General features: G+C 39.3%; 14 non-coding genes across 14 annotated transcripts; 10 read left to right on the plus strand and 4 right to left on the minus strand.

Annotated features, from left to right (window-relative positions):
• The first annotated feature begins 3677 nt into the window (after nucleotides 1-3677).
• On the plus strand, nucleotides 3678-3892 carry LOC131702272 (small nucleolar RNA U3). Its single transcript, XR_009309424.1, has one exon. It is a non-coding gene; the product is annotated as a small nucleolar RNA U3 (small nucleolar RNA).
• Nucleotides 3893-6147: 2255 nt separating this feature from the next.
• On the plus strand, nucleotides 6148-6362 carry LOC131702268 (small nucleolar RNA U3). Its single transcript, XR_009309422.1, has one exon. It is a non-coding gene; the product is annotated as a small nucleolar RNA U3 (small nucleolar RNA).
• Nucleotides 6363-7480: 1118 nt separating this feature from the next.
• Nucleotides 7481-7562, plus strand: trnal-cag (transfer RNA leucine (anticodon CAG)). The gene has a single exon. It is a non-coding gene; the product is annotated as a tRNA-Leu (tRNA).
• Nucleotides 7563-7855: 293 nt separating this feature from the next.
• Nucleotides 7856-7929, plus strand: trnat-agu (transfer RNA threonine (anticodon AGU)). The gene has a single exon. It is a non-coding gene; the product is annotated as a tRNA-Thr (tRNA).
• A 166-nt stretch (nucleotides 7930-8095) lies between these two features.
• On the minus strand, nucleotides 8096-8177 carry trnas-aga (transfer RNA serine (anticodon AGA)). The gene has a single exon. It is a non-coding gene; the product is annotated as a tRNA-Ser (tRNA).
• Nucleotides 8178-11964: 3787 nt separating this feature from the next.
• LOC117434565 (small nucleolar RNA U3) lies at nucleotides 11965-12179 on the plus strand. Its single transcript, XR_004549070.2, has one exon. It is a non-coding gene; the product is annotated as a small nucleolar RNA U3 (small nucleolar RNA).
• Nucleotides 12180-13295: 1116 nt separating this feature from the next.
• Nucleotides 13296-13377, plus strand: trnal-cag (transfer RNA leucine (anticodon CAG)). Its single transcript has one exon. It is a non-coding gene; the product is annotated as a tRNA-Leu (tRNA).
• A 293-nt stretch (nucleotides 13378-13670) lies between these two features.
• trnat-agu (transfer RNA threonine (anticodon AGU)) lies at nucleotides 13671-13744 on the plus strand. Its single transcript has one exon. It is a non-coding gene; the product is annotated as a tRNA-Thr (tRNA).
• Nucleotides 13745-13910: 166 nt separating this feature from the next.
• Nucleotides 13911-13992, minus strand: trnas-aga (transfer RNA serine (anticodon AGA)). The gene has a single exon. It is a non-coding gene; the product is annotated as a tRNA-Ser (tRNA).
• Nucleotides 13993-17856: 3864 nt separating this feature from the next.
• Nucleotides 17857-18071, plus strand: LOC117434575 (small nucleolar RNA U3). The gene has a single exon (XR_004549073.1). It is a non-coding gene; the product is annotated as a small nucleolar RNA U3 (small nucleolar RNA).
• A 1116-nt stretch (nucleotides 18072-19187) lies between these two features.
• On the plus strand, nucleotides 19188-19269 carry trnal-cag (transfer RNA leucine (anticodon CAG)). Its single transcript has one exon. It is a non-coding gene; the product is annotated as a tRNA-Leu (tRNA).
• A 293-nt stretch (nucleotides 19270-19562) lies between these two features.
• On the plus strand, nucleotides 19563-19636 carry trnai-aau (transfer RNA isoleucine (anticodon AAU)). The gene has a single exon. It is a non-coding gene; the product is annotated as a tRNA-Ile (tRNA).
• Nucleotides 19637-19802: 166 nt separating this feature from the next.
• trnas-aga (transfer RNA serine (anticodon AGA)) lies at nucleotides 19803-19884 on the minus strand. Its single transcript has one exon. It is a non-coding gene; the product is annotated as a tRNA-Ser (tRNA).
• Nucleotides 19885-25259: 5375 nt separating this feature from the next.
• Nucleotides 25260-25474, minus strand: LOC131702273 (small nucleolar RNA U3). The gene has a single exon (XR_009309425.1). It is a non-coding gene; the product is annotated as a small nucleolar RNA U3 (small nucleolar RNA).
• Nucleotides 25475-26226: the final 752 nt, after the last annotated feature.

Consider the following 26226-nt stretch of genomic DNA (forward strand, 5'->3'; position numbering starts at 1 on the left):
AAAATATTGCACCCTATTGACTTTATATTTCAGACACTTCACTGCCAGGGAAAGGTGATCTGCTGCAACTATAGCTGAGCACAGACAAAAGTGGAGAGCTTATCAGATAGTTATGTGTAAGAGAGCATAAAGTAAGTAAGAAAGAGCCAATGATAGCTGCATCTCTAGATAAACCAAACACCCTTAGCTACCACTGTGCCACCTGAGCACTACCCTCTGAAAAAGTTTATTTTATTAATAATGCAAGAAGAAGGGTAAACACATCTCCAACAGATTATTTTTCTCATAAACAGGTTTAAATGAGATCTTTCAGCATATCTGACACTGTTTTTATTCTCCCCCCCATCACCTCCTTTGTGATGTTCTGGGTGGATCTCTCTTTCAGGTATATGATCATGACTTTGTGAAAACAGGAGGCTGTCTCGAGCCTCCTATTTTTGAAGCGGCTGTGTTGTTTTGGGCTTTATTACAGTTTGCTTAACATTTGCGTTAGCTTGAACACATTTTAATTCAAATGTTGTTTTTGCTCCAAACAGTAAATGTGTTCATGTCAATAACAATCCACCCTTTTGAGTTGATGTTCGACAGTCATGGCATTAAGATGTATTAGATTTATGATCCTCTTTCTGAAGATAAAGAGTGTGTTCCTTGTTCTGATTTCATTGACTTGTGCAATAGATTCTCTGGTAGATTTCTCAGAGAAGTGCATTGCCCCCCTGGGTTCTGTCCGATATGTTTATAGAGAAGCTGAGAAAGTCCCAAATGGATATGCCCTTATAAAAGCATACCACAGTAAAAAACAAAAAACACACAAAACAACTATTGTAAATGCATAATAAAACCATGGGGAAAACTGCACAGAGAAACCTTTTTGAGGGTGGTGTGAAGTTATTTTTGTTACCTATGCAGATACAGTATATACTCTATCAGACATCAGCTGTTACTTGAACCACAAGAGAATGATTATTCAGACTGGGAGGAATGATTATATTGACTGGGAGGAACTGCAATGGTCTTGAGTTCTGGATGTGTTTAACCACAGTAACAAACTAAGTTATTGTACTGCACTTTACAGTGCAGTAAACTGAAATGCAAACACTGGATCTGTGGTGCTCAAGATAGCATAACTGGAAAAGGCAGCAGTTAGTTTAAAGAAAAGCTCTGAGCAACCTGAATAAGTGTGTCGAATGGGCTTCTGTGTACAGAACAAGCCTGAGGAAAACACTCCCTCCACAAGAGAAGAAAACTGGCAAGGCACCAGATCTTCATTTCCTTGTCTTCTTTCAATGCAAGCTACACTGATGAAGGCACTGGCCAAAACGTTTGTCCACTGTGCTTGACTTCTTAAGTTTATTCTAAGTGTACCTTCTTTAAACAAACTGTTTGGTTTGAAGGCTAGCAGTTTTTTAAAACAAAAATTAAAAAGGTCATCCACTTCCAAAGTATTTATTTAGAAAACTATAGGAAGGCTGGAGACTACTAAACTTATATTTCATGATTGAACTCAAATGCTTCCCTGCCATCACTGTAGGACAACAATCCTTAATTAATTGACAGGCAAGGGCTTAATTCCAGCTTAGATCATACAAAACAGATCACATTTTACCATGGTTAGGCAAGATTGGCAACATCTGTTTGGGAGAGGACCAGGAGGGGCTGAGTGATTGGGGCATCAGATCTTTAGTTGAATATTATTGAGGTTCATCCATCAAGCTTTGACAGGAAGCACCAGCCTGTACCCTGCTAAGAGATCATGCTACAATGTAAAGAAATTAAAATAAAAAAAAATAACATGAATACAAAGTGCACGTGTTGGAAAATTAGGAAAATATTTCTGTTGGATCTATGAGTCATTCATTAATGTGTTGATTTCAATACAAGAAAACCAAGTCTTTCCCTGCAATCTCATGTTTTTCATTCCAGCGCTCTGTGTGGCGCATTGTTTTATTCTGTACCTGTGCTGAAAGGTTACACGCTGTGCTCTTTATGCCACACAGCAGCTCTGTACCAGTTTCAAAAGATTGCCCAACTTTAATGGCAGACACACTTAGCCATAACATGACACTGCAGACATGCAGAGCTGGTGCCAAGGAACAATGTGCTCCAGGTGAACTTTGCCTACTTGTTCTCGTCTGTGCACCTGGGAAGAAGACGGGGATGTGGGCTGCGATGCTCGTCTCTTGGCTTCAGGTTCGACCAACTCCCTCCCTGTAAGAAGTCCTGCAAAGAATCAAAGCCTTGCAAATCCATGTATGGCAATGTAAGTTTACTGCTCTGCAGACATGCTGATCAATGTAAGGCAATGCAAGTTTACTGCTCTGCAGACATGCTGATCCATGTATGGCAATGCAAGTTTATTGCAAACATGTTGTGCTGTTGTCACATGCTTTAACGCACCAAAGAGGTACAGAGCTGACCAGGTGATACTAAACCAAACACTTAACTATGTGTGCTAATGTTAACCCACCCGTTTTCCACACTTTCTACAGGTTCTTTTGAGATTCTGTGACACCGACCACCCTCCCAGATGATCATCCAAGGACCAGAACACAGGAAAGGAAGCTTCAATGTTTATTCCTTTTCTATGCACTGCACCCTCAAGTGGTAGTTTTGTTTACAGCTAACGTCTTGCTAATATGTGAACAAAGCCAGCATTCACTTTATTGATCACCATGTGGATTACCCGCTACTGGAACACAGATGGTTGTGTTAAAGATGTGAACAGACTTTCAATGTACACATTTTAGAACTAAACGTTTGTTGAGATAGTTCAAGCGCTGTAGCAGTGTTTACCTATTTCATGGATGTTTGCCTTTTGCTCTTACTCTGGAAAAAGTAATACTAATAATAAAAAGTAGGCCAAACCATTTTTTGAGAACCGCATTTGGGAGAAAAACTAACAGTTTGGAAACACATTTGTAAAAGCATTGGATTCTATTGTGATGTTTCCGAACTGTTGAACGTTTCTCATTACATGCAGGTTTACTGGCTTGACAAAAAGGCGATTGACGAAAAGAATGCTGTCTCGATAGCAAAATCGTGTCAAGCTGAAATAGCTTAGTTGGGAGAGCGTTAGCCTGTAAAGGTCCCTGCTTCTATACCGGGTTTTTGCAAACAGCACGACTAGGTTTTTTTTCTTAATTATTTTTTTGAATTAAAAAAACAGCACATTTTTTCTTCAGTGTAATTGGAGGAAATAAAAACGTATTATAGTGCCATTTTCTAATGCGATTAAGAAATGCAAAAAGCATCATCCCTGCGTGGGCTTGAAACACCAACATTTCGGTTAACAGTCGAACGTGCTAAGCGATTATGGTGTTTTATTAGATAACACCCTGGGAGCTCAACAGAACAGTGTGTATGCATATAGCTAAAATGGAAACCAAATATTTACGAATCAAATGGGAATCGTATTCAGATTTTAAGCACACATTTGATAGACGTCACAGTGCAAAGGAGGAAGGCAGGCAATGCAAATGAGGCAACTGGCTCGTACTTTAACTTGAACCCAATTAAGCTTTTAACCGCCTGCAGTCTGGAATGAGTTTGAAATGTTATTGTAACACCTCAATGGGCTACAGCAATTGCATTATATGAAAGTGCTCCTGTTTATTTGTCACCGGCACAGCTACCGGTGCCACTCAGAGTTGGAGGGAGACGGTCGGCCACTTGCCCATAAAACAATACTTTCAGGGATCGTTTCTATAGTGATTTGCTAGTGAAATGCGTTTTGAAAGTGTTTGGGCTCGCTACCCACGAGGAAGAGTGAGAGTGTTCGTATTTGAGCGTGAAGAAGACAGCGAGTGTTGTTTTTGGCTAACTGCTTGCTGTTATTGATGACCACTCCAGTGTTCCTTAGGGGGCTGGAGGAAGCGGACACGTTCTGAGTGGGTATCTTACCAAAAGGTAAGAAAGACGAACTATAGTTGCAAAGCACTGCTGCTTTTTCGATGGTTGATTAAAACTACCAATCTGACGGAAAACACGGATCACATTAATTGTGATCGGTTTGATACAAATAGGCTTACATGACAGGCATTGTGTAGAGACAATGTCATATACACAGAAATGAACCCGGACAGTGTTTATTAAGGGCTGACTCATTTAAATGTTCGAGAGATCTAGGTGTACTGGACAAATATACTGGATTTTTTCCATGTCGTAATTGTGCCGCCTGTGATTATGCGTCTGAAACTAAGAATTTTACAAGCCATACAACGAAAAAAGAGTACAGTATCTCATAAGTGATGACCTGTGCTTCAACTGATGTCATTTATTTGATTTGCTTCATGGCTGCTGCCAGAGCACTCGAGCATGTTCTGGCTAGCGTGAGCGGAATTAGCAGATAACAAGATCTACAAAATATCACATGCCAATAAAACATACCATAATTATGTTCATTTTTATTATTATTTGTTTAGCAGATGCCTTTATCCAAGGCGACTCACAGAGACTAGGGTGTGTGAACTATGCATCAGCTGCAGAGTCACTTACAGTTACGTCTCGCCCGAAAGACGGAGCACAAGGACGTTAAGTGACTTGCTCAGGGTCACACAATAAGTCAGTGGCTGAATTGGGAATTGAACCGGGGGACCACCTGGTTACAAGCCTTTTTTCTATAACCACTAGACCACACAGCCTGCTATAACAACAACACACACCAGATGCGACTCGAACCCACAATCCCTGGCTTAAGAGGCTAGTGTCGTATCCATGAGGCCACAAGGGCTGACACGAAAAGCACATTTGGTAGTACTAAAGAAAGTGGGAACAATAGTATCGTGGTTTAATACATCATATCCAAGCCATCGATGGTGGTCAAACACAGCCGAGTGTTACATTGGGAAAGGGCCGTAATTGTCAGTAAGTATTTGAAATTCATGTGGGAAGATTTAAGATTGTGAAGAAGTTTAAATATGTTGCGTATTTGCGCATTAGTAACCTTACACAATTAGGCTTTTGATTAATGCCACTTTCTTACGGACAGTAATCAAGGTGATGAGACAAGACCAGAGCCAATAAACCAATAATTTTCCTGTCCTTTCATTACCATACTCTAGTGTGCTTTTTCAGAATATGCGTGAATCCTGAAAACGTCTTGCTAATATGTGAACAAAGCCAGCATTCACTTTATTGATCACCATGTGGATTAACCGCTATTGGAACACATATGATTGTGTTAAAGATGTTAATAGACTTTTAATGTACACGTTTTAGAGCTAAACGTTTGTTGAGACAATTCAAGCGCTGTAGCAGTGTTGAACTATTTCCTGGATGTTTGCCTTTTGCTCTTACTCTGGAAAAAGTAATACTAATAATAAAAAGTAGGCCAAACCATTTTTTGAGAACCGCATTTGGGAGAAAAACTAACAGTTTGGAAACACATTTGTAAAAGCATTGGATTCTATTGTGATGTTTCCGAACTGTTGAACGTTTCTCATTACATGCAGGTTTACTGGCTTGACAAAAAGGCGATTGACGAAAAGAATGCTGTCTCGATAGCAAAATCGTGTCAAGCTGAAATAGCTTAGTTGGGAGAGCGTTAGCCTGTAAAGGTCCCTGCTTCTATACCGGGTTTTTGCAAACAGCACGACTAGGTTTTTTTTCTTAATTATTTTTTTGAATTAAAAAAACAGCACATTTTTTCTTCAGTGTAATTGGAGGAAATAAAAACGTATTATAGTGCCATTTTCTAATGCGATTAAGAAATGCAAAAAGCATCATCCCTGCGTGGGCTTGAAACACCAACATTTCGGTTAACAGTCGAACGTGCTAAGCGATTATGGTGTTTTATTAGATAACACCCTGGGAGCTCAACAGAACAGTGTGTATGCATATAGCTAAAATGGAAACCAAATATTTACGAATCAAATGGGAATCGTATTCAGATTTTAAGCACACATTTGATAGACGTCACAGTGCAAAGGAGGAAGGCAGGCAATGCAAATGAGGCAACTGGCTCGTACTTTAACTTGAACCCAATTAAGCTTTTAACCGCCTGCAGTCTGGAATGAGTTTGAAATGTTATTGTAACACCTCAATGGGCTACAGCAATTGCATTATATGAAAGTGCTCCTGTTTATTTGTCACCGGCACAGCTACCGGTGCCACTCAGAGTTGGAGGGAGACGGTCGGCCACTTGCCCATAAAACAATACTTTCAGGGATCGTTTCTATAGTGATTTGCTGGTGAAATGCGTTTTGAAAGTGTTTGGGCTCGCTACCCACGAGGAAGAGTGAGAGTGTTCGTATTTGAGCGTGAAGAAGACAGCGAGTGTTGTTTTTGGCTAACTGCTTGCTGTTATTGATGACCGCTCCAGTGTTCCTTAGGGGGCTGGAGGAAGCGGACACGTTCTGAGTGGGTATCTTACCAAAAGGTAAGAAAGACGAACTATAGTTGCAAAGCACTGCTGCTTTTTCGATGGTTGATTAAAACTACCAATCTGACGGAAAACACGGATCACATTAATTGTGATCGGTTTGATACAAATAGGCTTACATGACAGGCATTGTGTAGAGACAATGTCATATACACAGAAATGAACCCGGACAGTGTTTATTAAGGGCTGACTCATTTAAATGTTCGAGAGATCTAGGTGTACTGGACAAATATACTGGATTTTTTCCATGTCGTAATTGTGCCGCCTGTGATTATGCGTCTGAAACTAAGAATTTTACAAGCCATACAACGAAAAAAGAGTACAGTATCTCATAAGTGATGACATGTGCTTCAACTGATGTCATTTATTTGATTTCCTGTCCGTGCCATTTGCAAAATGTTGGTAAAACTACTAGACTCTTACGACTGCGCATTAATGAGCGAGCATAAAAGTTCAATTAGGAGAAAAGATATCCATTCACCACTAGCTAGACATTTTGTAGATGACAAACATTCCGTTTCAGATCTTAAAGACTGTGGCATACAAAAAATATTTCAAGCTCGAGGAGGTGATAATCTCGAACAAAAACTATTACAATGTGAATCCAAATAGATCTTCTATCTCCATACGGTAGAACCCGAGGGATTAAATGAAGAGCTAGGATTGTCATGTTTTCTGTGATATAATGCGCAAGCATACTTGTCTTTCATAAGAGCTGAAAAGAAATGATAGCGCTTTGAGATAATGTCTGTTACTGGCGGATTGTTTAGAAATGTACTCAATTATGTTCCAACTTTTTTGTCTACGAAACATATCTGTAACATTTATGTAATGCCTGTGTGTTTTTTTTTTCATGAAGTTAATTTGCTAGCAGACTGTTCTGATTGGTTTCTAACCGTGAAGCGATCGCTCTGTTTGCCGTATATTTTCTTTCTGTAAGAGGAGTGTCCTTGTGATCCCATATAGAATGCGACGAAACAGGTCGCCCTCCTTAATAGAAACAGAAAAATAAGTTCACGCACACACCAGGTGATTTACTGCAGCGTCAGACATTGGAGGTTCAGCAGTGTACTGCAGTGTTGTGCAGTGTTGTCGGGGTAAGTCAGGATGGCCGAGCGGTCTAAGGCGCTGCGTTCAGGTCACAGTCTCTCTGGAGGCGTGGGTTCGAATCCCACTTCTGACAAATCTGTTTGTTCATTTATTTCTTAAAACGTCCACCGAATGCTTGGTAATTTGATTTGTTTTTCTTGTTAGTGTTCAAATCACAAGGTCGTTAAATGAGAGAATGTCACCGCAAGCCTTCACCTCACCACATACTTCACACTTTTAAACTGCCTCATTATGATGAGGCCTCTAATTATGCCTTTCCAGTACTTTGAATGTGTTATTGTTGTTTAACATTACATCTTGGTAGAACAAGCATAATGTCCGCAGGACTTATTTTCCTCGGGTTCTAGTAACAAGCTTTGAGTTTGTGGCCGGTTAGCTCAGTTGGTTAGAGCGTGGTGCTAGTAACGTCAAGGTCGCGGGTTCGATCCCCGTATGGACCATGACTTTTCTTCTTTAAAGAAACCACAGCATTTGTAATGGTGCCAAAATGAACATTCTTTAACAAAATGAACCGCAGCGGTATGAAGTACAACCAGTAATATTTCAGACTTCCTCAGCTTTAAACATGTATTCGGAATGAACACATACAATTAAAAACAAAGCTTACCTAGTCGGCAGGACTCGAACCTGCGCGGGGAAACCGCAATAGATTTCTAGTCCATCGCCTTAACAACTCGGCCACGACTACATGCTCGCACAGTTGTTTGTTTCAACAAAGTCAAATGCCTTTGTTGAAACTCTGTCCGATTTGTACAAGGCAAGCAGACGTGGGAAATGTAAATACAATATACTTTCTGTTAACGTTCATAATAATGAATACATCTTTATTTCAAAATACGTAGCTATTTAAAAGATATTTTCAAAACACCCCCGTACACAAAAACAAAGTAGTTATTTATTTCAACTGAAAAACGGACTTGCTTCATGGCTGCTGCCAGAGTACTCGAGCATGTTCTGGCTAGCGTGAGCGGAATTAGCAGATAACAAGATCTACAAAATATCACATGCCAATAAAACATACCATAATTATGTTCATTTTTATTATTATTTGTTTAGCAGACGCCTTTATCCAAGGCGACTTACAGAGACTAGGGTGTGTGAACTATGCATCAGCTGCAGAGTCACTTACAGTTACGTCTCGCCCGAAAGACGGAGCACAAGGACATTAAGTGACTTGCTCAGGGTCACACAATAAGTCAGTGGCTGAGGTGGGAATTGAACCGGGGGACCACCTGGTTACAAGCCTTTATTTTCTATAACCACTAGACCACACAGCCTGCTATAACAACAACACACACCAGATGCGACTCGAACCCACAATCCCCGGCTTAAGAGGCTAGTGCTGTATCCATGAGGCCACAAGGGCGGTCACGAAAAGCACGTTTGGTAGTACTAAAGAAAGTGGGAACAATAGTATCGTGGTTTAATACATCATATCCAAGCCATCGATGGTGTTCAAACACAGCCGAGTGTTACATTGGGAAAGGGCCGTAATTGTCAGTAAGTATTTGAAATTCATGTGGGAAGATTTAAGATTGTGAAGAAGTTTAAATATGTTGCGTATTTGCGCATTAGTAACCTTACATAATTAGGTTTTTGATTAATGCCACTTTCTTACAGACAGTAATCAAGGTGATGAGACAAGACCAGAGCCAATAAACCAGTAATTTTCCTGTCCTTTCATTACCATATTCTAGTGTGCTTTTTCAGAATATGCGTGAATCCTGAAAACGTCTTGCTAATATGTGTGTTGCACGAGGCAGGAATACAAAGGAATAAGTACCCTGTCAGCTGCCATATATTAGTTTTAAAGAAAAGAATGTTTCAACACTGTCTTTGTAGTCTATATTTATCTATTAACCCCACTATTATATCGTAATTTGGTAACGAAAAGAAATGGACATACCTGTGTTTTATCTTCTTTACGTGCTGCGAGCCAACAGCTGAGTCGGCTACGGGATCGTAAAGTAAATGTGCACGTTTTTTTTAGAACCCTTTTTGTTCATTTTTATATTTGAGTTGTAGTATACACAATCACATTGTAGGATTTATTTGATTTATGTTTTCACGATGGATTGTTTTGTTATTGAGAATTTAATATTTGTTTGTTTATTTTTTCACATTGCTGTTGTAGCTGTGATGCTGAAGGTGCAGTGACGTTGTCAACCTGCGACTAATAATTTCAATGTGTTGTAGTTTAGCGTAGGGCCATTAACCTCTTTAAGTGGTGGTTTATTGGGTTAAGGACCACGTACTATAAAAGGCAAGCGTATCCGGAGATCGGGAGCGCAGCTCAGTTTTGCTTGGGACAGCTGAAGCAGGGACGTTTGGTAGATGCAGAGTTGGACGTTTTACCGTGATCGGAGATATTTTGTTGCGAAGCTGACGGTGTTTTGCTGGGGTTGGTTTCGCTTTCAGCCGCTATTGTTCTTTCTCTTCAATTGGTTTCGGGTATAGTGGCAAGAAGTTTTTCTTGTTTTGTTAGTAGGCTGTGCTATAAATGCATTGTGGTATTATCGGAGCCTGCCTGAAACTTGTGAAACAGTGACTGGTGGGGAAGAAAGAGAAAAGGAAATACTGTACTGTTGTGATATAGCTGCTGTTTGTTTTATTTTATTATTGCTGCTGGATTGTGGTTGGAGTCCTCTGGCGTTCTGTGGGTGTGGAATATGTTACTTTAAAGTGAACCACTAAATGTTTTAGTTTGGTACTGTACTATAGCAATATAGCTATTTGTTGATTATTGCTGCTGGATTGTGGTTGGAGTTCTTTGGTGTTTCTGTAGGCGTGTCATAAGTTATTCTAGAGCAAATGACCCAGTATTTTATTCTGTTTTAATTATTGTATATTAGTTACCGTGAAGAAGGCAAGGTTTTTATGTTTTGGGGTTTTGCTGCTGTCTCTCTTTTTGTTTTTATATTTATTTAGAATTCCCGACCTACCTGCTTGGTGATTGGGGTGTTGCTACTGACCATCTTGTGCTTCTCCTCCGCTCTTCCTTCCCTCCTCTTGAAGAGGTTGTTGGTGCTGGCAACATTGTGGGGGAATCTTTTTTTTTTCTTTCCTTTTCTGTTTTTCTTGATACTTTACACCCTAGCTAATTAGTGGGTGCCTATTGTGTTGCTACTTTTACACCCTAGCCATCCAGTGGGTGTTTGCTTTTTCTTGTTTAATTAAATTTTTTATGTAATATTTATTTAAATATTTAATAAATATTGTTTTAACTGAGTTAAGCCTTGTCTGTCTCTCTGTGGTGTTGCTACTGGTCCATATCCCAACTATCACTAACGAACTTGTGTTTTATTGTGGGTTATTGATTTTGTTAATTATAGGTTTAAACTTATTTTTAGTTAGTCCTGGCGCTTACCACCAGGTGGCGTAGTCGGCGACTATATATTTTGGGGGTTCTGAGTGTCCTAACTAAGTAGTGTGACATGTGAACAAAGCCAGCATTCACTTTATTGATCACCATGTGGATTAACCGCTATTGGAACACAGATGATTGTGTTAAAGATGTTAATAGACTTTTAATGTACACGTTTTAGAGCTAAACGTTTGTTGAGACAATTCATGCGCTGTAGCAGTGTTGAACTATTTCCTGGATGTTTGCCTTTTGCTCTTACTCTGGAAAAAGTAATACTAATAATAAAAAGTAGGCCAAACCATTTTTTGAGAACCGCATTTGGGAGAAAAACTAACAGTTTGGAAACACATTTGTAAAAGCATTGGATTCTATTGTGATGTTTCCTAACTGTTGAACGTTTCTCATTACATGCAGGTTTACTGGCTTGACAAAACGGCGATTGACGAAAAGAATGCTGTCTCGATAACAAAATCGTGTCAAGCTGAAATAGCTTAGTTGGGAGAGCGTTAGCCTGTAAAGGTCCCTGCTTCTATACCGGGTTTTTGCAAACAGCACGACTAGGTTTTTTTTCTTAATTATTTTTTTGAATTAGAAAAACAGCACATTTTTTCTTCAGTGTAATTGGAGGAAATAAAAACGTATTATAGTGCCATTTTCTAATGCGATTAAGAAATGCAAAAAGCATCATCCCTGCGTGGGCTTGAAACACCAACATTTCGGTTAACAGTCGAACGTGCTAAGCGATTATGGTGTTTTATTAGATAACACCCTGGGAGCTCAACAGAACAGTGTGTATGCATATAGCTAAAATGGAAACCAAATATTTACGATTCAAATGGGAATCGTATTCAGATTTTAAGCACACATTTGATAGACGTCACAGTGCAAAGGAGGAAGGCAGGCAATGCAAATGAGGCAACTGGCTCGTACTTTAACTTGAACCCAATTAAGCTTTTAACCGCCTGCAGTCTGGAATGAGTTTGAAATGTTATTGTAACACCTCAATGGGCTACAGCAATTGCATTATATGAAAGTGCTCCTGTTTATTTGTCACCGGCACAGCTACCGGTGCCACTCAGAGTTGGAGGGAGACGGTCGGCCACTTGCCCATAAAACAATACTTTCAGGGATCGTTTCTATAGTGATTTGCTAGTGAAATGCGTTTTGAAAGTGTTTGGGCTCGCTACCCACGAGGAAGAGTGAGAGTGTTCGTATTTGAGCGTGAAGAAGACAGCGAGTGTTGTTTTTGGCTAACTGCTTGCTGTTATTGATGACCACTCCAGTGTTCCTTAGGGGGCTGGAGGAAGCGGACACGTTCTGAGTGGGTATCTTACCAAAAGGTAAGAAAGACGAACTATAGTTGCAAAGCACTGCTGCTTTTTCGATGGTTGATTAAAACTACCAATCTGACGGAAAACACGGATCACATTAATTGTGATCGGTTTGATACAAATAGGCTTACATGACAGGCATTGTGTAGAGACAATGTCATATACACAGAAATGAACCCGGACAGTGTTTATTAAGGGCTGACTCATTTAAATGTTCGAGAGATCTAGGTGTACTGGACAAATATACTGGATTTTTTCCATGTCGTAATTGTGCCGCCTGTGATTATGCGTCTGAAACTAAGAATTTTACAAGCCATACAACGAAAAAAGAGTACAGTATCTCATAAGTGATGACATGTGCTTCAACTGATGTCATTTATTTGATTTCCTGTCCGTGCCATTTGCAAAATGTTGGTAAAACTACTAGACTCTTACGACTGCGCATTAATGAGCGAGCATAAAAGTTCAATTAGGAGAAAAGATATCCATTCACCACTAGCTAGACATTTTGTAGATGACAAACATTCCGTTTCAGATCTTAAAGACTGTGGCATACAAAAAATATTTCAAGCTCGAGGAGGTGATAATCTCGAACAAAAACTATTACAATGTGAATCCAAATAGATCTTCTATCTCCATACGGTAGAACCCGAGGGATTAAATGAAGAGCTAGGATTGTCATGTTTTCTGTGATATAATGCGCAAGCATACTTGTCTTTCATAAGAGCTGAAAAGAAATGATAGCGCTTTGAGATAATGTCTGTTACTGGCGGATTGTTTAGAAATGTACTCAATTATGTTCCAACTTTTTTGTCTACGAAACATATCTGTAACATTTATGTAATGCCTGTGTGTTTTTTTTCATGAAGTTAATTTGCTAGCAGACTGTTCTGATTGGTTTCTAACCGTGAAGCGATCGCTCTGTTTGCCGTATATTTTCTTTCTGTAAGAGGAGTGTCCTTGTGATCCCATATAGAATGCGACGAAACAGGTCGCCCTCCTTAATAGAAACAGAAAAATAAGTTCACGCACACACCAGGTGATTTACTGCAGCGTCAGACATTGGAGGTTCAGCAGTGTACTGCAGTGTTGTGCAGTGTTGTCGGGGTAAGTCAGGATGGCCGAGCGGTCTAAGGCGCTGCGTTCAGGTCACAGTCTCTCTGGAGGCGTGGGTTCGAATCCCACTTCTGACAAATCTGTTTGTTCATTTATTTCTTAAAACGTCCACCGAATGCTTGGTAATTTGATTTGTTTTTCTTGTTAGTGTTCAAATCACAAGGTCGTTAAATGAGAGAATGTCACCGCAAGCCTTCACCTCACCACATACTTCACACTTTTAAACTGCCTCATTATGATGAGGCCTCTAATTATGCCTTTCCAGTACTTTGAATGTGTTATTGTTGTTTAACATTACATCTTGGTAGAACAAGCATAATGTCCGCAGGACTTATTTTCCTCGGGTTCTAGTAACAAGCTTTGAGTTTGTGGCCGGTTAGCTCAGTTGGTTAGAGCGTGGTGCTAGTAACGTCAAGGTCGCGGGTTCGATCCCCGTATGGACCATGACTTTTCTTCTTTAAAGAAACCACAGCATTTGTAATGGTGCCAAAATGAACATTCTTTAACAAAATGAACCGCAGCGGTATGAAGTACAACCAGTAATATTTCAGACTTCCTCAGCTTTAAACATGTATTAGGAATGAACACATACAATTAAAAACAAAGCTTACCTAGTCGGCAGGACTCGAACCTGCGCGGGGAAACCGCAATAGATTTCTAGTCCATCGCCTTAACCACTCGGCCACGACTACATGCTCGCACAGTTGTTTGTGAGAATATCCCAAAGAAGTCAAAAGAATTAAACGACAACCGCTGTAATGCTGTAGATGGCAGTATAGGCTAACTAATGAACCGAAGTCAAATGCCTTTGTTGAAACTCTGTCCGATTTGTACAAGGCAAGCAGACGTGGGAAATGTAAATACAATATACTTTCTGTTAACGTTCATAATAATGAATACATCTTTATTTCAAAATACGTAGCTATTTAAAAGATATTTTCAAAACACCCCCGTACACAAAAACAAAGTAGTTATTTATTTCAACTGAAAAACGGACTTGCTTCATGGCTGCTGCCAGAGTACTCGAGCATGTTCTGGCTAGCGTGAGCGGAATTAGCAGATAACAAGATCTACAAAATATCACATGCCAATAAAACATACCATAATTATGTTCATTTTTATTATTATTTGTTTAGCAGACGCCTTTATCCAAGGCGACTTACAGAGACTAGGGTGTGTGAACTATGCATCAGCTGCAGAGTCACTTACAGTTACGTCTCGCCCGAAAGACGGAGCACAAGGACATTAAGTGACTTGCTCAGGGTCACACAATAAGTCAGTGGCTGAGGTGGGAATTGAACCGGGGGACCACCTGGTTACAAGCCTTTATTTTCTATAACCACTAGACCACACAGCCTGCTATAACAACAACACACACCAGATGCGACTCGAACCCACAATCCCCGGCTTAAGAGGCTAGTGCTGTATCCATGAGGCCACAAGGGCGGTCACGAAAAGCACGTTTGGTAGTACTAAAGAAAGTGGGAACAATAGTATCGTGGTTTAATACATCATATCCAAGCCATCGATGGTGTTCAAACACAGCCGAGTGTTACATTGGGAAAGGGCCGTAATTGTCAGTAAGTATTTGAAATTCATGTGGGAAGATTTAAGATTGTGAAGAAGTTTAAATATGTTGCGTATTTGCGCATTAGTAACCTTACATAATTAGGTTTTTGATTAATGCCACTTTCTTACAGACAGTAATCAAGGTGATGAGACAAGACCAGAGCCAATAAACCAGTAATTTTCCTGTCCTTTCATTACCATATTCTAGTGTGCTTTTTCAGAATATGCGTGAATCCTGAAAACGTCTTGCTAATATGTGTGTTGCACGAGGCAGGAATACAAAGGAATAAGTACCCTGTCAGCTGCCATATATTAGTTTTAAAGAAAAGAATGTTTCAACACTGTCTTTGTAGTCTATATTTATCTATTAACCCCACTATTATATCGTAATTTGGTAACGAAAAGAAATGGACATACCTGTGTTTTATCTTCTTTACGTGCTGCGAGCCAACAGCTGAGTCGGCTACGGGATCGTAAAGTAAATGTGCACGTTTTTTTTAGAACCCTTTTTGTTCATTTTTATATTTGAGTTGTAGTATACACAATCACATTGTAGGATTTATTTGATTTATGTTTTCACGATGGATTGTTTTGTTATTGAGAATTTAATATTTGTTTGTTTATTTTTTCACATTGCTGTTGTAGCTGTGATGCTGAAGGTGCAGTGACGTTGTCAACCTGCGACTAATAATTTCAATGTGTTGTAGTTTAGCGTAGGGCCATTAACCTCTTTAAGTGGTGGTTTATTGGGTTAAGGACCACGTACTATAAAAGGCAAGCGTATCCGGAGATCGGGAGCGCAGCTCAGTTTTGCTTGGGACAGCTGAAGCAGGGACGTTTGGTAGATGCAGAGTTGGACGTTTTACCGTGATCGGAGATATTTTGTTGCGAAGCTGACGGTGTTTTGCTGGGGTTGGTTTCGCTTTCAGCCGCTATTGTTCTTTCTCTTCAATTGGTTTCGGGTATAGTGGCAAGAAGTTTTTCTTGTTTTGTTAGTAGGCTGTGCTATAAATGCATTGTGGTATTATCGGAGCCTGCCTGAAACTTGTGAAACAGTGACTGGTGGGGAAGAAAGAGAAAAGGAAATACTGTACTGTTGTGATATAGCTGCTGTTTGTTTTATTTTATTATTGCTGCTGGATTGTGGTTGGAGTCCTCTGGCGTTCTGTGGGTGTGGAATATGTTACTTTAAAGTGAACCACTAAATGTTTTAGTTTGGTACTGTACTATAGCAATATAGCTATTTGTTGATTATTGCTGCTGGATTGTGGTTGGAGTTCTTTGGTGTTTCTGTAGGCGTGTCATAAGTTATTCTAGAGCAAATGACCCAGTATTTTATTCTGTTTTAATTATTGTATATTAGTTACCGTGAAGAAGGCAAGGTTTTTATGTTTTGGGGTTTTGCTGCTGTCTCTCTTTTTGTTTTTATATTTATTTAGAATTCCCGACCTACCTGCTTGGTGATTGGGGTGCTGCTACTGACCATCGTGTGCTTCTCCTCCGCTCTTCCTTCCCTCCTCTTGAAGAGGTTGTTGGTGCTGGCAACATTGTGGGGGAATCTTTTTTTTTTCTTTCCTTTTCTGTTTTTCTTGATACTTTACACCCTAGCTAATTAGTGGGTGCCTATTGTGTTGCTACTTTTACACCCTAGCCATCCAGTGGGTGTTTGCTTTTTCTTGTTTTAATTAAATTTTTTATGTAATATTTATTTAAATATTTAATAAATATTGTTTTAACTGAGTTAAGCCTTGTCTGTCTCTCTGTGGTGTTGCTACTGGTCCATATCCCAACTATCACTAACGAACTTGTGTTTTATTGTGGGTTATTGATTTTGTTAATTATAGGTTTAAACTTATTTTTAGTTAGTCCTGGCGCTTACCACCAGGTGGCGTAGTCGGCGACTATATATTTTGGGGGTTCTGAGTGTCCTAACTAAGTAGTGTGACATGTGAACAAAGCCAGCATTCACTTTATTGATCACCATGTGGATTAACCGCTATTGGAACACAGATGATTGTGTTAAAGATGTTAATAGACTTTTAATGTACACGTTTTAGAGCTAAACGTTTGTTGAGACAATTCATGCGCTGTAGCAGTGTTGAACTATTTCCTGGATGTTTGCCTTTTGCTCTTACTCTGGAAAAAGTAATACTAATAATAAAAAGTAGGCCAAACCATTTTTTGAGAACCGCATTTGGGAGAAAAACTAACAGTTTGGAAACACATTTGTAAAAGCATTGGATTCTATTGTGATGTTTCCTAACTGTTGAACGTTTCTCATTACATGCAGGTTTACTGGCTTGACAAAACGGCGATTGACGAAAAGAATGCTGTCTCGATAACAAAATCGTGTCAAGCTGAAATAGCTTAGTTGGGAGAGCGTTAGCCTGTAAAGGTCCCTGCTTCTATACCGGGTTTTTGCAAACAGCACGACTAGGTTTTTTTTCTTAATTATTTTTTTGAATTAGAAAAACAGCACATTTTTTCTTCAGTGTAATTGGAGGAAATAAAAACGTATTATAGTGCCATTTTCTAATGCGATTAAGAAATGCAAAAAGCATCATCCCTGCGTGGGCTTGAAACACCAACATTTCGGTTAACAGTCGAACGTGCTAAGCGATTATGGTGTTTTATTAGATAACACCCTGGGAGCTCAACAGAACAGTGTGTATGCATATAGCTAAAATGGAAACCAAATATTTACGATTCAAATGGGAATCGTATTCAGATTTTAAGCACACATTTGATAGACGTCACAGTGCAAAGGAGGAAGGCAGGCAATGCAAATGAGGCAACTGGCTCGTACTTTAACTTGAACCCAATTAAGCTTTTAACCGCCTGCAGTCTGGAATGAGTTTGAAATGTTATTGTAACACCTCAATGGGCTACAGCAATTGCATTATATGAAAGTGCTCCTGTTTATTTGTCACCGGCACAGCTACCGGTGCCACTCAGAGTTGGAGGGAGACGGTCGGCCACTTGCCCATAAAACAATACTTTCAGGGATCGTTTCTATAGTGATTTGCTAGTGAAATGCGTTTTGAAAGTGTTTGGGCTCGCTACCCACGAGGAAGAGTGAGAGTGTTCGTATTTGAGCGTGAAGAAGACAGCGAGTGTTGTTTTTGGCTAACTGCTTGCTGTTATTGATGACCACTCCAGTGTTCCTTAGGGGGCTGGAGGAAGCGGACACGTTCTGAGTGGGTATCTTACCAAAAGGTAAGAAAGACGAACTATAGTTGCAAAGCACTGCTGCTTTTTCGATGGTTGATTAAAACTACCAATCTGACGGAAAACACGGATCACATTAATTGTGATCGGTTTGATACAAATAGGCTTACATGACAGGCATTGTGTAGAGACAATGTCATATACACAGAAATGAACCCGGACAGTGTTTATTAAGGGCTGACTCATTTAAATGTTCGAGAGATCTAGGTGTACTGGACAAATATACTGGATTTTTTCCATGTCGTAATTGTGCCGCCTGTGATTATGCGTCTGAAACTAAGAATTTTACAAGCCATACAATGAAAAAAGAGTACAGTATCTCATAAGTGATGACCTGTGCTTCAACTGATGTCATTTATTTGATTTCTTGTCCGTGCCATTTGCAAAATGTTGGTAAAACTACTAGACTCTTACGATTGCGCATTAATGAGCGAGCATAAAAGTTCAATTAGGAGAAAAGATATCCATTCACCAGTAGCTAGACATTTTGTAGATGCCAAACATTCCGTTTCAGATCTTAAAGACCGTGACATACAAAAAATATTTCAAGCTCGAGGAGGTGATCATCTCGATCAAAAACTATTACAATGTGAATCCAAATAGATCTTCTATCTCCATACGGTAGAACCCGAGGGATTAAATGAAGAGCTAGGATTGTCATGTTTTCTGTGATATAATGCGCAAGCATACTTGTCTTTCATAAGAGCTGAAAAGAAATGATAGCGCTTTGAGATAATGTCTGTTACTGGCGGATTGTTTAGAAATGTACTCAATTATGTTCCAACTTTTTTGTCTACGAAACATATCTGTAACATTTATGTAATGCCTGTGTGTTTTTTTTCATGAAGTTAATTTGCTAGCAGACTGTTCTGATTGGTTTCTAACCGTGAAGCGATCGCTCTGTTTGCCGTATATTTTCTTTCTGTAAGAGGAGTGTCCTTGTGATCCCATATAGAATGCGACGAAACAGGTCGCCCTCCTTAATAGAAACAGAAAAATAAGTTCACGCACACACCAGGTGATTTACTGCAGCGTCAAACATTGGAGGTTCAGCAGTGTACTGCAGTGTTGTGCAGAGTTGTCGGGGTAAGTCAGGATGGCCGAGCGGTCTAAGGCGCTGCGTTCAGGTCACAGTCTCTCTGGAGGCGTGGGTTCGAATCCCACTTCTGACAAATCTGTTTGTTCATTTATTTCTTAAAACGTCCACCGAATGCTTGGTAATTTGATTTGTTTTTCTTGTTTGTGTTCAAATCACAAGGTCGTTAAATGAGAGAATGTCACCGCAAGCCTTCACCTCACCACATACTTCACACTTTTAAACTGCCTCATTAGGATGAGGCCTCTAATTATGCCTTTCCAGTACTTTGAATGTGTTATTGTTGTTTAACATTACATCTTGGTAGAACAAGCATAATGTCCGCAGGACTTATTTTCCTCGGGTTCTAGTAACAAGCTTTGCGTGTGTGGCCGGTTAGCTCAGTCGGTTAGAGCGTGGTGCTAATAACGTCAAGGTCGCGGGTTCGATCCCCGTATGGACCATGACTTTTCTTCTTTAAAGAAACCACAGCATTTGTAATGGTGCCAAAATGAACATTCTTTAACAAAATGAACCGCAGCGGTATGAAGTACAACCAGTAATATTTCAGACTTCCTCAGCTTTAAACATATATTAACAATGAACACATACAATTAAAAACAAAGCTTACCTAGTCGGCAGGACTCAAACCTGCGCGGGGTAACCCCAATGGATTTCTAGTCCATCGCCTTAACCACTCGGCCACGACTACATGCTCACACAGTTGTTTGTGAAAATATCCCAAAGAAGTCAAAAGAAGTAAACGACAACCGCTGTAATGCTGTAGATGGCAGTATAGGCTAACTAATGAACCGAAGTCAAATGCCTTTGTTGAAACTCTGTCCGATTTGTACAAGGCAAGCAGACGTGGGAAATGTAAATACAATATACTTTCTGTTAACGTTCATAATAATGAATACATCTTTATTTCAAAATACGTAGCTATTTAAAAGATATTTTCAAAACACCCCCGTACACAAAAACAAAGTAGTTATTTATTTCAACTGAAAAACGGACTTGCTTCATGGCTGCTGCCAGAGTACTCGAGCATGTTCTGGCTAGCGTGAGCGGAATTAGCAGATAACAAGATCTACAAAATATCACATGCCAATAAAACATACCATAATTATGTTCATTTTTATTATTATTTGTTTAGCAGACGCCTTTATCCAAGGCGACTTTATCCAAGGCGACTTACAGAGACTAGGGTGTGTGAACTATGCATCAGCTGCAGAGTCACTTACAGTTACGTCTCGCCCGAAATACGGAGCACAAGGACGTTAAGTGACTTGCTCAGGGTCACACAATAAGTCAGTGGCTGAGGTGGGAATTGAACCGGGGGACCACCTGGTTACAAGCCTTTTTTTTTTCTATAACCACTAGACCACACAGCCTGCTATAACAAAAACACACACCAGATGCGACTCGAACCCACAATCCCCGGCTTAAGAGGCTAGTGCCGTATCCATGAGGCCACAACGGCTGACACGAAAAGCACATTTGGTAGTACTAAAGAAAGTGGGAACAATAGTATCGTGGTTTAATACATCATATCCAAGCCATCGATGGTGTTCAAACACAGCCGAGTGTTACATTGGGAAAGGGCCGTAATTGTCAGTAAGTATTTGAAATTCATGTGGGAAGATTTAAGATTGTGAAGAAGTTTAAATATGTTGCGTATTTGCGCATTAGTAACCTTACATAATTAGGTTTTTGATTAATGCCACTTTCTTACGGACAGTAATCAAGGTGATGAGACAAGACCAGAGCCAATAAACCAGTAATTTTCCTGTCCTTTCATTACCATATTCTAGTGTGCTTTTTCAGAATATGCGTGAATCCTGAAAACGTCTTGCTAATATGTGAACAAAGCCAGCATTCACTTTATTGATCACCATGTGGATTAACCGCTATTGGAACACAGATGATTGTGTTAAAGATGTTAATAGACTTTTAATGTACACGTTTTAGAGCTAAACGTTTGTTGAGACAATTCAAGCGCTGTAGCAGTGTTGAACTATTTCCTGGATGTTTGCCTTTTGCTCTTACTCTGGAAAAAGTAATACTAATAATAAAAAGTAGGCCAAACCATTTTTTGAGAACCGCATTTGGGAGAAAAACTAACAGTTTGGAAACACATTTGTAAAAGCATTGGATTCTATTGTGATGTTTCCGAACTGTTGAACGTTTCTCATTACATGCAGGTTTACTGGCTTGACAAAAAGGCGATTGACGAAAAGAATGCTGTCTCGATAGCAAAATCGTGTCTCTCTTCACATTGGTTATGAACTTACTATAAATCAAACAAATAGAAAAGCTAGGTTTAAATGAAAAACAGATTTCCTGAGAGGAGATGGATTATATGGATTCTGTCAGTTAATAATTCCCTTCACATTTCCTTTATCCCCTTTCTTTTTTTCTCACTGTTTTTTTTTATCACTTTGATTATATTTGATATTTTGAACTTAGTAGTAACATTTATATATATTTTTTGGTGTGAACACTTTTTGTTTGTTTTTTTCGTGTGAATTTTTATTTTTATTGTTTTGTCACTGTTTAATTTTCCCCAAGTCCTTTGTGTTACTGATATGATTCTTTGTGATGTGGTCTCCCTTATGTCTCTCTGTTTGAACCCTGTCTTATTAGCTATTTAAACATTGATACTAAATATCTATATTTCATTTTTTGAATTAAAATATATAATGCTACATATAAATACTGAGTAATCTAAAAGTTGAAAGGAAAGATTGAAACTGATTAAATCTGAAGAGTGGTTAATTAAGGTCCATTAATTTTATACTTCCTCTTATATGTCACTATATATTTTTGGATATATATATATATATATATATATATTATTCTTTTTCACCTTTTTTATTTATTTTATCAAGTATTTAGAATTAATCTTCTGGATCCGATATTGATTGACTTTTATTTTTTTTATTTTTCTTGGTTTGTTTTCTTTTTTAAATTTTGATAAAAACAAACAGGTTAAAATAATAAATAAAAAATGTGTGGCCAGTACATTAACAGACATAACATGAATTCCTTCAGATATTCCTAAACATAACTCTAACCCCAACCCTAGAGATGGACTTGCTGGTAGATAAAAGGAAAAAACAGAAACAGCGTGATGTAGTTTACTATATAAGTTGTATAAGTTATTCTGTCTGTTGTATAAATAAGAGATATCATTGCGCTGTTTGCTTTGCCTGAACTGTTGAGCTTTGCTTTGTGGTCCTCGTGTGAGATGACATGTCTTGTACATTAAGAAACTCTCTTCACACTGGTTAGGAACTTACTATAAATCAAACACACAGAAAAGCTAGCCAGCAAATATTTGTTTTGTTCTTGCAGTTGTCTGATTGGCACTTCTTTGTATCTGCCCAGGTTGCATTTGCTTTAATTGTAATTATATTGCATTTGCTTTTACTTGTAACTATATTTACACTTTAAAACTTTCAGTTACCTACACTGTCTATAATGCTTTTTAAACGATATTTACATGGTTATACTTGCACTTAAGTTATTGTAAAGTATTGCAATTACAATTGTAACTGTAAGTCAACCTGGATAAGGCACCTGCTAAGCAAACAAATAATAATAATATAAAATCAGTTATAACCACATTCAATCCACATTAACGGTATTTGGAAACAATATTAGTTTTATATAATATAGTTAGAATAGCTCCTTTTTGACATTTACTCACTCCTATAATAATTAACAATAATAACAATAAACACATTCTTACCTGTCACTCCGAGCTACGTGAGAAAGTTGTGATGTTTATAGAAGAATGATTTTTAAGAATATAAAATGTATATAGAATATGTTTTATATATGGACGTCGCCGGTTCGAGTCCAGGCTATTCCACAGCCAACCGTGGACGGGAGCTTCCAGGGGGCGGCGCTCAATTGGCCGAGCGTCGTCCGGGGGGAGGGAGGGTTAGGTCGGCCAGGGTGTCCTCGGATCACCGCGCACCAGCGACCCCTGTAGTCTGGCCGGGCGCCTGCGGGCTTGCCTGTAAGCTGCCCAGAGCTGCGTTGTCCTCCGACGCTGTAGCTCTGAGGCGGCTGCACGGTGAGTTCGTAGTGTGTAAAGAAGCGGGCAGCTAACGGCACACACTTCGGAGGACAGCGTGTGTTCATCTTCGCCCCTCCCGAGTCAGCACAGGGGTGGTAGCGGTGAGCTGAGCCTTAAAAAAAAAAATAATTGGGCATTTCAAATTGGGAAAAAAAAAATATTTATATAGTGTTTTTCAGAGGAGGTTAAACTGCAGTATACAGAAATTAAGGATTTTTATATCTTTATATATTACGTTTTTATTCGCTATATAAATATAGTTAGAATAGCTCCTTTTTAAGTTTACTTACTCATACAACAACAACAATAACCACATTCTTACATGTTTCACTCCGAGCTATGCGTGCATGTTATGTTGTTGATATCTCACTCACTGTACTCACTCTGCAGAGTTCGAGGCGGGAGCTTTTGTTTAGGCACAGACCTGCACAACAGCGCCAAAACCGTGTAGCGGCGGCAGCAGTATTACATCTGCAGTGGTTTAGCACTACCATAGAGAATGAATGGGAAATGGTTTAGGGCGGTTTAGGCCCGAACCAACTGAGCTAACTGGCCACACACGAAGCTTGTTATTAAAACCCGAGAAAAACAAGTCCTGCGGACATTTTGATTCTACCAAGATATGTTAAACTGAACAATAAAACATTCAAAGTATTGGAAAGGCATAATTAGAGGCCTGATCTTTATGAGGCAGTTTAACAGTGTGAAGAAAGTGGCGAGGGTGCGGGCTTGCGGTGACTTTCTCTCATTTAAAAACCTGTGATTTGAATACTAACAAGAAAAATAAGTAAAATTTCCAAGCATTCGGTGGACGTTTTAGAAATAAATTAACAAGAAGAGTTGTCTGAAGTGGGATTCGAACCCACGCCTCCATGGAGACTTCAACCTGAACGCAGCGCCTTAGACCGCTTGGCCATCCTGACTTACACCGACAACTTTGCACAACACTGCAGCACACTGCTGAACCTCCAATGTCTGACGCAGTAAATCACCTGGCGTGTGCGTGTACTTATTCTTTTTCTGTTTCTATTAAGGAGGGCGACCCGTTTTGTCGCATTCTGTATGGAATCACAAGGACACTCCTCTTACAGAAAGAAAATATACGGCAAACAGAGCGATCGCTTCACGGTTTGAAACAAAATCAGAACAGTCTGTTAGCAAATGAACTTCATCAAAAAACCACAAAGGCATTACATAAATGTTACAGATATATTTCGTAGACAGAAAAGTTGTAACATATTTGAGTACGTTTATAAACAATCTGCTAATAACAGACATAATCTCAAAGTGCTATAATTTATTTTCAGCTCTTATGAAAGACAAGTATGGTTGCACATTATATCACATAAAACATCATAATCCTAGCTCTTCATTTAATCCCTTGGGTTGTACCGTATGGAGATAGAAGATCCATTTGGATTCACATTGTAATAGTTTTTGATCGAGATTATCACCTCCTCGGGTATGAAATATTTTTGATTGCCACGGTATTTCAGATCTGAAACGGAATGTTTGGCATCTACAAAATGTCTAGCTACTTTTATGCTCGCTCATTAATGCGCAATCGTAACTGTCTAGTAGTTTTACCAACATATTGCAAATGGCAAGGACAAAAAAACAAATAAATGACATGCGTTGAAGCACAGGTCATCACTTGTAAGACACTCTGCTCTTTTTTCGTTGTATGGCTTGTAAAACGCAAACGCATTATCACAGGCGGCACAATTACGACATGGAAAAAAATCCAGTAGATTTGTCCAGTACACCTAGATCTCTCAAACATATAAATGAGTCAGCCCTTAATAAACACTGTCCGTGTTCATTTCTGTGTATATGACATTGTCTATACACAATACCTGTTATGTAAGCCTATTTTTTATCAAACCAATCGCAATTAATGCGATCCGTGTTTTCAGTCTGTTTGATAGTTTTAATCAATTATCGAAAAAGCAGCAGTGCTTTGCAACTGTAGTTTGTCTTTTGTACCTTTTGGTAAGATACCAACTCAGAACGTGTCCGCTTCCTCCAGCCCCCTAAGGAACACTGGAGCGGTCATCAATAACAGCGAGCAGTTAGCCAAAAACAACACTCGCTGTCTCCTTCATGCTCAAAAACGAACACTCTCACCTTTCCTCGTGGATAGCGAGTCCAAACACTTTAGAAATGCATTTCGCTAGCAAATAACTATAAAAATGATCCCTGAAAGTACTGTTTTATGTGCAACTGGCCGACCGTCTCCCTCCAACTCTGAGTGGCACCGGTAGCTGTGCCGGTGACAAATAAACAGGAGCACTTTCATATAATGCAATTGCTGTAGCCCAGTGAGGTGTTACAATAACATTTCAAACTCATTCCAGACTGCAGGCGGTTAAAAGCTTAATTGGGTTCAAGTTTCTCGTATGATTTAAAAGTACGAGCCAGTTGCCTCATTTGCAGTGTAAAGTCCACCAAGTGTGTGCTTAAAATCTGATGAATACGATTGCCATTTGAACCGTAAATATTTTAGTTATATGCATACAGTGTTCTGTTGGGCTCCGAGGGTGTTATCTAATAAAACAACGTAATCGGTGAGCGCGTTCGGCTTAACCAAAACGTTGCTGTTTCAATCCCACGCAGGGACGAGGCATTCTTTTTGTCAATCGCCTTTCTGTCAAGCCAGTAAACCTGTATATAATGAGAAACGTTCAACAGCTCGGAAACACCATAATAGAATCCAATGCCTTTACAAATGTGTTTTGAAAATGTTCATTTTTCACCCAAATGCGGTTCTCAAAAATTGTTTTGCCTACTTTTTTCTATTGCTTTTATTATTTTTTCCAGAGTAAGACGAAAAGGCAAACATCCATGAAATAGGTAAACACTGCTACAGCGCTTGAACTGTCTCAACAAACGTTTAGTTCTAAAACGTGTACATTGAAAGTCTATTCACATCTTTAACACAATCATCTGTGTTCCAGTAGCGGATAA

This window comes from Acipenser ruthenus, chromosome 29 (genome assembly GCF_902713425.1).
Source record: "Acipenser ruthenus chromosome 29, fAciRut3.2 maternal haplotype, whole genome shotgun sequence".
NCBI lineage: Eukaryota > Metazoa > Chordata > Actinopteri > Acipenseriformes > Acipenseridae > Acipenser > Acipenser ruthenus.